The following is an 11311-nucleotide window of genomic DNA, read 5'->3' on the forward strand; positions in this document are numbered from 1 at the left end:
TTATCCAGGTCAATTATATGCTTTGGTGATTGAACTGATGTGTTATATATAAAATTAATGAGTTATATACAAATGTTATTATTCAAGGTAAAAGAAAAGCAGAAATAAATAGAAAAGTTTGTATCTATAATATATTCAACTGACCTGCTCTTCTAACCTTGACATGAAGAAGAAGAATAAAAAGGAAATCCATGAATGCTGGAGGAAGAGAAGGAAAGAATAATGACTGAATGCATGAAGGGCTTGTCTGCCATTGCATAGAGCTGTCTTTAACCCGGTAGCTGCGGGGATCATGTTTCTTAAAGGCCCCTCTAAGCGAGAAAAAGGAGAAAAAATCATCACTCACACAAACCATTTCATAATATACATTAATGCATTTGTGATCAGTTTATGCATCATCTATTTTTTTTGGGGGGGGTTATATTATGGCAAAAATTTGGCCCATCGCTGGTACACGGTAAAGCCACAAATTTGGCCCATCGCTGCTACCGGGTTAACCTTGATAGATTTGCAAAGATAAAATAAAATAGATTTGAAGTGTTTGTTAATCAATTTTGCTGCTATTCTAACCTAGAAATATATACAGGAAAAAATACGTAGAGGATATATGTATAAAAAGGATGAAAATGAAGAGAAGATAAATAAGAAATGCAAAAAAGAAAAGTGTTTGTCAACCTTGGCATATGAAGAGGAAGAGAAGGAAAGATAAAAGAAACAAGAGGAGAGGAAACTTGAGAGTGAAAGGAAAGAAATGAGGCAAAGAAAACAAGTAGGAAGTAAATGGAGAAAAAGTGAAAGTGGAAACAGATATTCAAGACAAAATTAAATGCCAGGGAGATTTTAAAAGGAAGAAGAAATATTTATGCCAATGTTACAAGCTCTCCCTTACTTGGCCATCCCCTTGAGGTCAGTTCCAGTACTATCCCAAGCTCTCCCTTCCTCGACCATTCCCTTGAGATCAGTTCCAGTACTATCCCAAGCTCTCCCTTCCTCAGCCATTCCCTTGAGATCAGTTCCAGTACTATCCCAAGCTCTCCCTTCCTCAGCCATTCCCTTGAGACCAGTTCCAATACTATCCCAAGCTCTCCCTTCCTCAGCCATTCCCTTGAGATCAGTTCCAGTACTATCCCAAGCTCTCCCTTCCTCAGCCATTCCCTTGAGATCAGTTCCAGTACTATCCCAAGCTCTCCCTTCCTCAGCCATTCCCTTGAGACCAGTTCCAGTACTATCCCAAGCTCTCCCTTCCTCAGCCATTCCCTTGAGACCAGTTCCAATACTATCCCAAGCTCTCCCTTCCTCGACCATTCCCTTGAGACCAGTTCCAGTACTATCCCAAGCTCTCCCTTCCTCAGCCATTCCCTTGAGACCAGTTCCAATACTATCCCAAGCTCTCCCTTCCTCGGCCATTCCCTTGACATCAGTTCCAGCAGTGTTACAAGCTCCCCCTTCCTCGGCCATTCCCTTGACATCAGTTCCAGCAGTGTTACAAGCTCTCCCTTCCTCGGCCATTCCCTTGACATCAGTTCCAGCAGTGTTACAAGCTCCCCCTTCCTCGGCCATTCCCTTGAGGTCAGTTCCAGCAATAGTGTCAGCCAGCGAGATACCATTCCCTACAAGCTTTCCAAGAACCATTTTTATGAGTCACTGGCTACACCCAACACATTAGCTCTCATTGTTACATCAATTTTAATAATAGTACAGCAAAAATGGGCCAAGAAAAAGGTTAATGGAGGTGAAATATGTGAAATTTAATGGAGGCAAAATGAAAATGATGCCCTTTCCTTATTAAATTGTACGTTATGACTTTTACACACACACACACACACACACACACACACACACACACACACACACACACACACACAAACAAAAAAAAAAAAAAAAAAAAAAAAAAAATGGTTTGAACAGATGAAAGGAAAACTAATTAATGCAACAGGTAAATATAGGAAGGTAAATCTCTCTCTCTCTCTCTCTCTTGAACATAAATGAAATAATACCTAATAACAACAACAATAATAATAGCTGATGTTTAGAGATACGATGGAAGGTCTCTCTCTCTCTCTCTCTCTCTCTCTCTCTCTTAAATATAAATGGAATATGTAAAAAAATAAAAATAGTTAACATTTGGAGATGCAATAATAGTTGATGTTTGGGAATAAGATGGGAAAGTCAGTCTCTCTTTCTCTCTCTCTCTTGAATATAAATGGAATATGTAAAGAAATAAAAATAGTTAATGTTTGGAGATGCAATGGAAAGTCAGTCAGTCTCTCTCTCTCTCTCTCTCTTGAATATAAATGGAATATGTAAAAAAACAATAATAGTTAATGTTTGGAGATGCAATTTAAAGTCAGTTTCTCTCTCTCTCTCTCTCTCAGGCAGGTCATACACTCACCGACAGAGGTACGAGGAGACTTGCAGAGGCGGCGGCGGCAGCGGACAGGAGCGGAAGAGCGCGATTATCTCTCCTCTATCTCTTCTTCACTTCTGCGTCATCATCATCATCTTTACCTTCGTTTTCCTTTCCTCTCTATTTATTGTTATTCCTCTCGGCAACTTCTTAGGTTCACGCACTGTCTGTTTTGTTCTGTTACGAGAGAATCCTTTGTTTGTTTATTCTTTCATTTATACTTTTTTCATTGTGTATATATCGAATTGTTATTATTAATACTTCGCTCTTCTCTTCATGAACACGGTTTATTCTTAATTCCCTTTTATTCCACCTTTATGCTATCCTTGTTCTGCTTCTGTTAAATCCCGAGTGTTAATCAATTTCTTCTTTTCGAATTTGGTTACGTATAATCCGCCTTGATTGATGATGTTATTGCTAGCTGGTGCTTGCGACGAATGATCCGTTTGGTTTCCTCCGCTACGAGTGAATCCCGATGGTGTATTACTTTCCTCTTGAACCTTAATATCGATGAATGGTTATTTATATTCGACGACACGCACTGCTTCCTTTGTCTTGGTTCTGTCCATCTTCACGTATAATTATGTCAGTCGCAGGAACAACACCCTGGCTCTCTTCACACACGCACACACACCAACACGCACAGGGGCGAGATTGACGAGTGGAAAAGTTGACCGTTCTTCCTTCCGCTCTGTTCTGGTAATTCCGTGTGTTTGTCTCTCTCTTCAACTTGCGTTTCAGAGTTTCGTTCCACTCATGCACTTCAGTTTCCCTTATCTTGTGTTTTGTTTATTCTTTTTACGTTTGGTAGTTTCGTTTTTATCATATGTTTGTTTAAGAGTTCTGTGTTTCAATGTTCTGTTACGTCGTTTTCAAGCACTTTCTGGTTTCGATAATCCTGTGTTTCTTTCTCTCCTCACCTCGTTTCTTTTTAAAGTTTCTTTACATTCGTTCACTTCTGTCTTGCTGTTCTGCTGATAATGTGTGTTTGAACTCCTTGTCTTGCATTTGATGGCTTCGTTTTGATCGCACACTTTCGTTTTGCAATGTTCAACTAAATTTCTGCACTCGTATTTCTCTCTTCAACTCAATTTCTGTATATTTCTCAATGGCAAGAGGATACGCACATCAGTTCAAGTCACATACGCACACACACACACATTGATTGCTTGTGGTAGGCAGGAAGTCACGGCATTGCACGGGAGATTGACCGGGAGCGAAAATCGACACCTTACGTACGTCATATAAAAACTTCCACTTGTTTACGTAAAAAGACCGAGAGGGAGACAGATGATATGGACGACAGCTTGAGTTATGGATAGATGGACACGCTCTCTCTCTCTCTTTCTATCAATCTATTCTTCTTCTTCGGTTACGCTTCAGAGGCGAGAATGAGCAACGGAGGGTAGAGTAAGGCACTGCGGTTGACGGTTGTGGTAGTGGTGGAGCTTGGTTGTGGTTGTATGTCAAGTCTGTTTGTATGTCTTGTCCACGGCACTCAGTTCATGCACTCCTCTTGTTGTTCTTGTTGTTTGTTATTCTTGGTTCTGTGAGGAAGGAGAAAGAGATGGACATTAATATAAAACTAGACAAATAGATATATATATAAAAATTCATTAAGGAAAGATTAAGACATAGGAGAATAAATATATATGAAGGAACAAGAAGAAGAAATGCATTAATATAAAACTAATCTGATTGATGCGTTTGAGAATTAATTATAAAAAGACTGAATGACATAAGTGAACTAATAGAGAATAAATAAATAAATAAAGAAGGAAAATGAGGAAGAAAGAGAAAGTTGTGAATTAATAAAGAATGGACAAAAAAGGAATGAAAAGGAGGAAGAAGAGAGACATTAATTAATACCAACAGATGCATTTGAGAATTAATTACAGAGACTAATAGAAGTGAATGAACTAATAAGACTCCATAAGGTGAGAAATAAATATGAACTAGATAAATACATGTGTGAAATAGGTAATTATGACTTGATTAGGGTAATTGAAACTAAATTAAAACATAGTGAAGTAAAATTTGAGCAAGACAGACATTTAACTTACATAACCTAGATAGATATAGACATGTGTAAATGAATATAGACTATATATATATATATATATATATATATATATATATATATATATATATATATATATATATATATATATATATATATATATGTATAGAATTTGAGCCTGCATTGATAAGATAGACATGTAATTGACTAAAACTACATTGATAAAGACTGAGAATGTATTAAATAACGCTAATTTGGATATACATGAAAATTAATTATATAAAAACTGGATTAATTAATATATATATACGCAAACTGATTGAAAATAGACTACAATTAAATGATACCATATATGCAAATAATTATTACTAGATCATTAAAAATATATACTACACAAATATTTTTTTTCATATAAGCTTATGTGTTTCATCAGTGAACTTGTCTAAAGAAATATATAGATATACATTAGACAGGTAAATGAATATATATATAAGTAACAGGTAGATAGAGAAGATGAATATATCTATCTACACAATAGGTAGACAGGTAGATGAATATGAGTAACAGGTAGATAAAGAAGATGAATATATATGCACAATAGATAGAGATAGATAGGTATAGACAAGAATATAAATAACTAAAAATAAGAAAGAAATATAGAGGTAGATAAATACCCTATAATTACAATGAAAGATAATCACCTATATAAATAATATATATACTGCATGGCGCATATGTCCATGATAATTGTATGTGCATTATTATTTCATTACCAATATATGTCGTTTTGATATAATTAATTGTATGCAATGCCTACATATTTGAGGTTTTGATTGCTTTAATAAATCTACACTCTCTACCTCACCTGTATGCTTTTCATATTAACTAACTAAACTAACTGATCGGCATTGAACCTATTGTAGTGTGTATATATAAAACTAAACTAACTGATCAGCACTTAACCTATTGGTAATGTGTATATATATTGTAATGTATATTGATGTGTACATATATTTAATGCATAACCTAATGTACCGGTATATATATCATAATGTTCATATGTAATAATAAATCCACACTCTTTACCTCACCTCTATGCTTTTCACATTAACTAACTAAACTAACTGATCGGCATTTCACCCATCAGTAGTAATGTGTATACTGTAATGTATATTGATGTGTATATCTAATGTTATGTAATAATAATGTAAATTCTAATACTATAACTTTCTTCTCTCAACTCCAGTATTACACCCACTGACATAACAACATTTAAACCTGTGTATATTCTATATGTTCAAAGGTAGTTGCTTGCTATAAGAACTCCACTAACATATATAGCTTAATTTAAACCTGTATTTCTTTTATTTCATGTTGTTATTTAGTGAGTGGCTTTTCAACTGTGTGTATAATGTCTATATATATATTCTTTTAGTTTTGTGTTGCTGTATGAACCTAACCTAACCTGACCCATAGTAGTAGTAATAGTAGTAGTAGTAGTAGTAGTAGTAGTAGTAGTAGTAGTAGTAGTAGTAGGAAGGAAGAAAGGAAGGGAGGAAAGAAGAATGAAGGAATGAAAGGAAGAAAATAAGGAAGGAAATAAGAAAGGGAAGGAAGGAAAAAGAATGAAGGAAAGGAAGGAAGGAAAGGGAAGAAAGGAAAGAATGAAGGAAAGGAGAAGGTAGAAAGGAAGGGAAAGAAGAATGAAGGAAGGAAAGGAAGATAATAAGGAAGGAAATAAGAAAGGAGATGATTTAAAACTTACACACATACATAAAAAAAGTCATGTGTATGTACAATAAACTGTGTGTGTGTGTGTGTGTGTGTGTGTGTGTGTGTGTGTGTGTGTGTGTGTGTGTGTGTGTGTAGTAGTAGTAGTAGGTAACGAGGTACAAACACAAGCACTTATAACATACTACAACTACTACTATTTCTACAACATACCCACACACACACACCCCATTTCCCTTGCCTCCCATTCCCTATCTAACCCATTTCCACGTGTCCCTGGCATCCCTATTTCACCCATGATCCTTCAGCTTTAAATACACACCCATAGCACGCCCACCACGCCCACCAACACAAAAATACAGACGATTTTCCGAGCCCATATCCAAACACGAAGCCGCCATTTTGAAGTGAGGCTCTATAACCCAAGGTGGAAGCCTCGCTATTTCGTCTATTTTCTCCCTTATTTCACGTGTTTCCAGGCAGTTTGGACTTACTAGAACGTCAATGGAGGTTCCGGCCACACTTCTACAAGCCGTACACGTTAATCCTCCACGTTACACGGCTAAAAAACGCCATAATACGTTAATGGTCCCACACATACACTCACTCAGCTCAGTTCTCTCACTCACACCGCTAAGGTCATATAAAAAGAAGAAAAGGCAAAGGGTCAATGTTTCCTGGCCGCTGATTGGCTGCTCGGGTCCCTGCTGGCCGCTGATTGGTCCGTTAACACAAGGCCTCGCGCGGGACGGCCAATGAGCGCGCGGGACACAATATGACAAACATCCACTCAGGAATGTTTGGGGCGGACCGTTTCTGACAGTGGAATTTGTGTGAGAGAGAGAGAGAGAGAGAGAGAGAGAGAGAGAGAGAGAGAGCGTGTCTCTCTCTCTCTCTCTCTCTCTGTTTTTTTTCCTATGTAATTTTCTTTTTTTTCTTTTTTTTCTTTTTTTTCTTCTTCCTCTTCCTCCTCCTCCTTCCTTCCTGTTCTTTTCTTTCGTTTTCTTTTTCGTCTTTTTATTTCTCTTCCTCCTCCTCCTCCTCTTCCTCGTCTTCTTCTTCCCCCTCTCTTTTCTCCTTTTTATTTTTTTTCTCATTCTTCTTCCTCCTCTTCCTCCTCCTCCTCCTCCTTTTTTTTCTATTTCATCTTCCTTTTCTTTCGTTTTCTTCCTCCTCCTCCTCCTCCTCCTCTTCCTTGTTTGTGTTCTCGTAATTCCTCATGTCTTCCTTTTAATTCTTCCTCCTCCTCCTTTTTTTTTCCTCTTCTTTGTGTTCGCCTGTCAACCCTTTAAACCCGAAATATTTCTCTCTCTCTCTCTCTCTCTCTCTCTCTCTCTCTTATACGGAGGGGAGGAGAAGGGAAGGGAAGGGGAAGGGAAGGGGAAGGGAAGGAAAGGGAAGGGGAAGGAGAGAGAAGGGAAAGGAAAGGAAAGGAAGGGAAGGGAAGGAAAGGAAGGGAAGAAAAGGGAATGCATGGGAAGGAAAGGGAAGTGAGGGGAAGATCGAAGGGAAGGGAAGAGAATTAAGGGAATGCATGGGAAGGGAAGGGAAGAGAAGGGAATGCATGGGATGGGAAGGAAAGGGACGGGAAGAGAAGGGAAGGGAAGGGAAGGAACACAAAGGGAAGGGAAGAGAAGGAAAGGGAAGGGAAGAGAAGGGAAGGAAAGGGAAGGGAAAGAAAGGGAAGGGAAAGAAAGGAAAAGAAAGGGAAGGGAAGGGAAGCGGAGGGGACGGAAAGGAAGGGAAGGAAAGGGGAGAGAAGGGAAGCGAAGGGAAAGGAAGGGAAGGAAAGGAAGGGAAGGGAAGGAAAGGGAATCATTTACTTTTTTTCCTTTATATTTTTCCTTCTTTTTCTCCCTCCTCCCTTTTCTTCATCTTAATATATTCGCTTTATTTTCTTTCTCTTCATTCTATTTTCTCTATTTTTTTAATCATTCTTTTATTTTCATCTATTTTCTATTTTCATTCTATTTCCATATTTACTTTTCATTCTATATATCTCTTTTTTCCATCCTTTATCTTCTACTACTACTACTACTACTACCAATATTACTATTCCTGAAGGTCACCGAGGCTGCCTGCTGACCTCTGACCTTTGCTGACCACGCCCTGCTGCTGCTGCTGAGCCCGCCCTGTGGTGCTCTACTGCTACTGATGGTGGTGGTGATGGTGGTAGTGGTGATGATGGTGGTAGCGGTGGTGGTGATGGTGGTAGCGGTGGTGGTGATGGTGGTAGCGGTGGTGGTGATGGTGGTAGGGGTGATGATGGTGGTAGCGGTGGTGATGGTGGTAGTGGTGATGGTGATGGTGGTGGTGGTGGTGGTGATGGTAGTGGTGATGGTAGTGGTGGTGGTGGTGGTGATGGTGGTAGTGGTGGTGGTGATGGTGGTGGTGATGGTGGTAGTGGTGGTGATGGTGGTAGTGGTGGTGATGGTGGTAGTGGTGATGGTGGTGGTGGTAGTAGTGGTGATGGTGGTAGTGGTGGTGGTGCGAATATATAGTAATGATCCTAATTTTCTTCGTATTTAAACTACTACTACTACTACTACTACTACGAAAAGCGGTTGAAGTAAATATAAGAAAAAAATATTACATCACGAGAGAGAGAGAGAGAGAGAGAGAGAGAGAGAGAGAGAGAGAGAGAGAGAGAGAGAGATGTAACATGCCGACACGGAACTCATTTAATTTGGAGAAGAAGAGAAGAAGGAGGAGGAGGAGGAGGAAGAAGGAGGAGGAGGAAGAAGGGGAGGAGGAAGATAATAAAAAAAGGGAAGTAGATGGTGATAATGACAAGAGAGAGAGAATGACTAATCCCCCCTCTCTCTCTCTCTCTCTCTCTCTCTCTATAATTGGTCTCAGTCATCAGGTAACAACGGAGGTGTGAGCAAGAGGTATGCGCCCCCGCCCCCCCCCCCCCCTCTCTCTCTCTCTCTCTCTCTCTCTCTCTGTAGGCATTTCCCACCCTCCTTCGTTCTTTCTCTTCCCTAGTAAACATCCTCCTCCTCCTCCTCCTCTTCTTTCCTTCATTCCTAAGTATTTCTTTAACTTAAACAGGAAATATACGTCGATTGCGTGAGAGAGAGAGAGAGAGAGAGAGAGAGAGAGAGAGAGAGAAGAGAGAGAATGACAGTAGTACTAGCACGTTTAGTAGTAGTAGTAGTAGTAGTAGTAGTAGTAGTAGTAGATATTGGTGGTCGGTCACAACAACAGCAGGGTGAAATCTCTCTCTCTCTCTCTCTCTCTCTCTCTCTCTCTCTCGTGATGACTAATACCTGCTCACCGCGGAACCTTCTACGGGAGAGATTTTAGCGCACATATATGACAAGGCTTTCGTAGGCATTATGGGCATTTCCAGGGGTAGATTTATGACCCTGGTGGCAGTTTGACCCTTCTCCTGCACCGTGAACCTTAGGAAACCTTCAGGAGAACTCGATTAATCTCCTTTTTGACCTTTGGAAATACTTATTCTATATTTTTTTTTACAACAGAAACAGTGCGAGGGCGTAAAATAAAGGAAAATAATGAAAAAAAAATCCCGCTACTTATAGGCCTACTGTTCCTAAGGTGTACATATGAAGGTGTGTTGGAACTTCTCAATTCTGTATTACAATTATTAAAAAGTGACATAATTGACCAGCAGACTGACGGACAGGTTGGGCAAGTGATGGAAGACGATTGATTGATAGTTTATTGTCGCAAGTAAACAGCATTAAAGGAGAAGGGAGGAGCCAGCCATCTCAACCCCCCGGCAGTAGCTCTTCCTCCTCATCCTCCTCTTTCCCTTCTCTTCCTTTCCTTCCCTTCTCTTCCTTTCCCTTATCTTGCCTTCCTTTTCTTCCCTTCTGTCTGTCTTCCTCTTTCCTTCCCTTCCCTTCTGTCTGTCTTCCTTTTTCCTTCCCTTCTCTTGCCTTCCTTTCCTTCCCTTCCCTTCCGTCTGTTTACCCCTTTCCTTCCCTTCTCTTCCTTTCCCTTATCTTGCCTTCCTTTCCTTCCCTTCTCTTCCGTCTGTTTTCCCCTTTCCTTCCCTTTTCCTTTCCCTTATCTTGCCTTCCTTTCCTTCCCTTCCGTCTGTCTTCCTCTTTCCTTCCCTTCTCTTCCTTTCCCTTATCTTGCCTTCCTTTCCTTCCCTTCTCTTCCGTCTGTTTTCCCCTTTCCTTCCCTTTTCCTTTCCCTTATCTTGCCTTCCTTTCCTTCCCTTCTCTTCCGTCTGTCTTCCTCTTTCCTTCCCTTCTCTTCCTTTCCCTTATCTTGCCTTCCTTTCCTTCCCTTCTCTTCCGTCTGTTTTCCCTTTTCCTTTCCCTTATCTTGCCTTCCTTTCCTTCCCTTCCGTCTGTCTTCCCCTTTCCTTCCCTTCTCTTCATTTTCCTTCATCTCCCCTTTATCTTTCCCTTCTTTATCTTACTTTCCCTTCCCTTTATGTCACTTCCCTCCTCTTCCTACATAGTGTGATTATACAACTAAAGATACAATAGAAGGGGACAAGTGGTAAAAAAATAAAGGCCTACTGAAGTACGTAGGTCTAAAATGAGCGAATTTAAGGAACTATTATAAAGAGGAGTGGGAGAAAGAATTTATATATGAGTTGGAGGACGATTAGAAATGTATCTTGGTATGTACGGAAAATTGTGTACAAGTGTGTGTGTGTGTCACTATACGAGGAACAGCTGGCTGGGATGATTAAAAGAGAGCGATCGAGGATTAATTAAAAAGATGAGAGGGCGACCAAGATATATGTAAGAGGAAGAATTAATTAACTGAGGTAAAGACAGGACACAGATAAGAGAGACAGAAATAGACACAAGGCAACAATTTTGAGATAGAGAGAAATGATGAACTGTGAGGTAAGGACAGAACACAGAGATAAGAGACAGAAATAGACATAAGGCAACAATTTTGAGATAGAGAGAAATGATGAACTGTGAGGTAAGGACAGAACACAGAGATAAGAGACAGAAATAGACATAAGGCAACAATTTTGAGATAGAGAAATTATGAACTGTGAGGTAAGGACAGCACACAGAGATAAGAGACAGAAATAGACATAAAGCAACAATTTTGAGATAGAGAAATTATGAACTGTGAGGTAAGGACAGAACACAGAGATAAGAGACAAATAGACATAAGGCAACAATTTTGAGATAGAGAGAAATTAT

The 11311-nt window shown here is 39.5% G+C and overlaps 1 protein-coding gene across 4 annotated transcripts in view; it reads right to left on the reverse strand.

Annotated features, from left to right (window-relative positions):
- Positions 1–6880, reverse strand: part of LOC126985936 (serine/threonine-protein kinase Warts-like) — a 20645-nt gene extending 13765 nt beyond the window's left edge. For 2 of the 4 annotated variants that reach the window (XM_050841528.1, XM_050841531.1), the window contains exons 1-2: positions 6653–6815; positions 2393–3954 (exon numbers count right to left, since the gene is read on the reverse strand). The gene's annotated coding sequence lies outside the window, so the exon portion shown is untranslated. Of the gene's footprint in view, positions 1–2392; positions 3955–6480; positions 6620–6652 lie in introns of those variants that run through there. The other 2 variants (XM_050841530.1, XM_050841529.1) reach the window with 2 other exon arrangements.
- Positions 6881–11311: the final 4431 nt, after the last annotated feature.

This window comes from Eriocheir sinensis, chromosome 60 (assembly GCF_024679095.1).
Source record: "Eriocheir sinensis breed Jianghai 21 chromosome 60, ASM2467909v1, whole genome shotgun sequence".
Taxonomy (NCBI): domain Eukaryota; kingdom Metazoa; phylum Arthropoda; class Malacostraca; order Decapoda; family Varunidae; genus Eriocheir; species Eriocheir sinensis.